Raw genomic sequence first — 5415 nt, 5'->3', positions numbered from 1 at the left:
TTTGCAAATCTTCCCACATCGTGACGTAGGTATGTGGGGGCGTGTTAGAACGAGCCGTTTTAGGTAGGCGTGGTTGACTCTGAACTTTTATAAAGAATATCTCTTTGGATTTGAGACTTTAGTCTTTGCAACTTTACAGAGCTTCTTTATGCACCAAGAGCTTGTAACACTCCAAAGAGAAAGGAAAAATTTAAATTGCATCATATGACCCCTTTAAGGTTGAGAAGGTATATTTGTAAATATTTAATCCCAAAAAATGCTGTAATAAAGCTATTATAGAAATAAAAAAATCTTTAGTTGATCAATATTATAATAATATCATTTTATGGTTTAATTGGAGTGGTTCAAAGATTTACTTTACGAAAGAACGTTGCAGTGCAATTTGGGAGAATTCTAGATTTGAATTCATTTGAATTCATTTTAATGTGTGCCAAAACGTCACTTTGATAAGGAATGAAGTTACTTTAGATTTTATTTCCCTGCAGACTTTTTTATTCACACTCACACTTGCTATGTCCTCCTTTATGCAAATGAACATTTGAGCAAAAACCACTGACAAAAAAAAAAAAAGGTTTTCATGATAAAGTAAATTTGATACTCAGATTCTGTGTTGACTGATTCTTTGCGGCTGTCATTAGCGAGTCATGCAGGGTCCGGAGGGACGGCGGAGATGGAATGAGGGATGAGGAGAGGTGAAAGAGGCTACTGTGGCCGTGTGGACGGGACACCTGTTGTCCTCGCTTCTTCAGCTCTGAGCTCTGAGATTTGCATGTCAAAGGTGCTGGCGCGCTCCTCGTTCTTCATCTCCTCATCGCTCCCCAGGGTTTCCCAGAACCCCTCGCGTCAGCGGATGTACCCGAGTCATACAAACACAGTCAAACCTCAAATGAAGCCAATAACTGGGCTCTAAAATTCAGTCTAAAAACGTATTTTTCTTATTTTACGACTGTTTATAACCTAAATGCTCAAGGCTTCTGATGTTATCCAATTCCAGTTATTTTAGCTGTACAAATACTGGCATTTAAAAAAAAAAAATCATATTAATGTATTATTTTTATAAAAACAAAGAGATTGCTAGTCAAATAATGAATTAAATGCAGACTGGTGAAGCTCTAGTAAAAATATATTTGATTACATAAACACTGCAAAAATGTGCACAGTGTAAGTGAATTAAAAACTAGACCAACATGAGCGAACAACAGGTTGCTTTCTTCAGTTCTCACGTTACAGCTACCATTAACCCTGTTTCTGGATTACTAAATAGAGATAATCAGCTGGATTCAATTAGCAAGTGGGACTCAAAAAAGTGTGGCAAATGTACAAAACCATTACAAATATTCAAGATAAGGACAAATATTATAAATACACAAATGATACAAATAATGCAAACAGACACACATTAAAAAAAGGCAGTAAAGTTCAAATTCTTCATTCATGCGTTTAGGGAATAAAGATTTAGAATCCAAAAAGCCTCTATAATAATCTCTGGTCTCTATCTCCACCTCTCCTTCTTATTCCGTTTCTTCCTCTCTTGAGTCTATGGCAGCCTATAGAACCGCTTGCGGGAAAGTTCTGAAATTTTGGCACACAGATAGAGCACAGTCTCAACATTAACCACAGCAAATGTGGTGTCTCTATCTCAAACTCTTTAGCGCCACCACTTGTCCAAAGTTTCACTCATGTTTATGCTAATAACTTTTGACCCATAAGGTCTAAAATAATTTTTTCCCCCCTCTGAATACTTGGCTCATGACGAGTCGAATGAACACCAAAATCTAGTTTTTTTTTCTCGCTATTTTTAATAGTTCGAAGAACCTACTTTTTGAAACTTATCCTAGATCATCTTCCATGCTGGCAAAAAGTTGTGGAAAGAAAATTGATTAGTCAAACCGTGAGTCAGTGTGGGTATTTGGACAAGGGGTAACCCTCGAATACCGCTCCAGAGTGTGGGTTTAGTGTGCGTTAAGGGCACTGCGCTTTGGTATTTTTAAGACCTGGGACAGTCTTGCGCACTTACTTCCTGTCGCGCGCACGCGCTCTCAAGTGGCCAAGACCGCAAGTGTGGGTATTTGGACAAGGGGTATATCTCCGCAACAGTTTGGCTATTGAGACCAAACTTGAGCTGCGTCCGAAATCGCATACTTCCATACTATATAGTAGGCGAAAAACAGTATGCGAGGCGAGTAGTATGTCCGAATTCATAGTATTCGAAAAACAGTAGGCGAGAAGTACCCGGATGACCTACTACTTCCGCCCGAATTCCGTAGCATGCATACGATGGACACTTTACTATCCCATGAGGCCACGGGAGAGGAGGCGTCATATTCGAAAATAGCGGAAGGCGGCGACGCGGCTCTTTTCAAGTGTAAAATTTGCTAGCTAAATAGGTGATTGTATTTACCTTATTTGATAAATGATTTACAAGCTGTCGACGAAGGCGTGATATCATGTCACGTGACAACATCAACATGGCGGATGTAGTACGTCCGAATTCCATTCATACTACTCGCATTCATACTATATAGAACGTACTTTTTTAACGGTCGAGTAGTACGTTCAAATTCAAATGTAGTACCAGCAGTATGCGATTTCGGACGCACCCATAGTGTGTGTAATAACAAGCATGACCAGAGGCTACCTGCACAGTTTCAGAGCAGCGCCACCTAGTGGTCAGGAGATATGAACAAATGGTTAATTTTTCTTATAACTTTTGAATATTTTGGCCAAAAATCACAAAACTAGTCTCTTTAGTTTCGGTGGAGCATGCCGAGTCAAACCATGCCCAATTTTTCCATGTCAGCCATTTTGGGAGTTGGCCATTCTCAATTTTGTCATAAATAAATTTTGTTGTATCATTATGAAACTCGGTATGTGTCTTCAGCACCATGCTCTGACAGTACTCAAAAACTTTGGGGGCAGCGCCACCTTGTGGCCAAAAGTTATAAAGAAATATACAAAAATGCTAATAACATTTGATTAAATTGGCCTATTGTAATGAAAGTGATCTCAATATATTCCTTGGGTCATGCTGAGAACATCGATACCAATTTTGCCAGAGTCAGCCGAACTTCCTGTCCGCCATTTTGATTTACGTTGAAAACCTACTTTTTCGAACTCCTCCTAGACCGTCGCTCCAATTTTCACCAAATTTGACTCGGATCATCTTCAGGCCATGCTGGCAAAAAGATATGGATTTTGCATTTGACATTCGAATCGGTTATCGTTTACCACATCAACAAATTTGCTGGAAAGATGCCTAACTGCATCTGAGGCTGTATCTCTGCAAAGCTTTGACATATGTTCACCAACCTTTGTATGTGCCATTGTCACCTCACACTGACCATGTCACATCATTTCGGTAACAGCGCCACCTATTGGTCAAAAGTAATAAACCATTCATTAACCATTATAAATAAAACTTACAAAAATGTTAAGAAATTTTGATTGTATTAGCCTATTGTAATGATACTGGTCTCAAAATATTCCTTGGGTCATGCCGAGAAAATAGATTTTCTCCATTTTGTCGTAGTCGGTCGAACTTCCTGTCCGCCATTTTTATTTATGTTGAAAACCTACATTTTTTAACTTCTTCTCAAACGTTGGTCCGATTTTCACCAAAATCATATCTTCTTCAGACTGTGCTGACAAAATGTTATGGATTTTGTGTTGATAGACGAAACAGTTTTTCTATAGCGCCACAACAAATTTGAGGCATGATGCCAAACTGCATCTGAAGCTTTGACATATTGACACCAAACTTTGTGTGCCATTATCACCTCACACAGAAAATACCACCTCGATTTGGTAACAGCACCACCTACTGGTCGACAGTGATAAGCCATTAAATCATATTACTAGTGGTTGTATTTATGATTTTTCAGCCATTTTGACTAAAATCACCTTAAAATGGCTTCAGTTACACATTGCTACAGTTAGTCTGATGCTTGCTTGGCCCCTTAATTGCTGCTTGCAGCTATATTTGTTTGTTGTTATTTAATTACAAAGAACTTTATAATCCATTTAACAGTGAAAAGTAAAGTTGATTCATGTTTGTTTAAATGCAGCATTCACATTCCTCTTCTCTTCTTCTGTACTGTACACTGAGCTTGTGTGTTGGGTGTGTGTAGCAGTGTTTGTTAGTTCAGATGATGGCCGTTGGCATGGACACATCCAGTAGTCCGTGCGGGTCAGGAAGCTGGTTCTGTCAGGTCAGGGTCAGAGGTCAAACAGATGCCTTTACTGTGTACAGAGGGCAGGAAGAGGAATTGGGCTGTTTACTCCTGCTACAGGATGACTCAGGGATAGGGTTGCAAAATTCTGGGAGTTTTCAAGACTGGAAATTGTCCATGGGAATTAATGGGAATAAACTGGAAATTTGCAAAATTGCAGGAACTGGGGACTTAAATGTAGTAGAGAAAAAAAATCTTGCAGCATAATCTTGGTTAAAACAACCAGATTTAATGCAATTTCAGTTGAATTTCTACCCTACACACCGCTCAATCACATGCACACAGCACACTGCTTACTGCAGGGCTTTTGAGGCCACACCCCCTACATGCACTGTGCTTTCCTCCATAACATGCACAGATCATTTCTTAAATCCTGCACACAAAATATCAAAATGTCCATCTTGGTTACTGTGCAACTAAATTAGGCTATACCATTGTAAAAAACAAATACACTGACTGAACAAACATTTAGGTGAGATGAAAATGATAAAACAAAAGTCTAAAAATGACCCTCCCCCACACACAAAGAGGAGGATTCTCCTCCATTTTCTCTGAAGCCACACTTGCTGCATTTGAGCCCAAAGACTACATCTACGTTTTTGATATTCTAAATATATTTGACCTATGGGATTCAAGCTTAACTAGTAAATACCAAAAAGTGTTTATACAGTAGCTAGCTAGCCAGTATATCAAGATGAATCTAAGCAAGTTAGCACTATTTCATTGACAATTTATGAGGTATGTGCTAGCTAGCTCAAGCTGTGATGCTCTTTGGCCACAGCCAAAATATTTAGTGACAATTAGTGTGTTGTCTGCTCTCTGTGAGAATATTAGCATCGCCTGTTGTAGCTGTGCTGACTGCAGACTTGCAAAACCTGCTTTACATGGGTCATTTAAACCAGTTTTATTCTGAATTAATTATAGTAAGTAAATGTAGTAAGTCCTGCTTTTATGATCTCTCACACACCCATTCCTTGCCCAAAAAACCTCCAAATCTCCATCCAAATGAGAGGGCATGCGGAGGGACTCTTCCCAGCCATTTGAGCGTGTTAAAGGAGTCTGTTTAGTGTTTATTTGAGGAATGTTTTTTGCCTTTATCTCTATTTGATCTGGACACTCTTCCTGCCATTGTTGGTTCATGTCTCTACCGTCTTCTATCTTCCTGTCCCTGAAACCCTCTCTCCTT

Source organism: Sinocyclocheilus rhinocerous, unplaced genomic scaffold, assembly GCF_001515625.1.
Source record: "Sinocyclocheilus rhinocerous isolate Xijiao unplaced genomic scaffold, SAMN03320098_v1.1 scaffold287, whole genome shotgun sequence".
NCBI classification, from domain to species: Eukaryota; Metazoa; Chordata; class Actinopteri; order Cypriniformes; family Cyprinidae; genus Sinocyclocheilus; species Sinocyclocheilus rhinocerous.
This window is presented reverse-complemented; position numbering follows the sequence as displayed.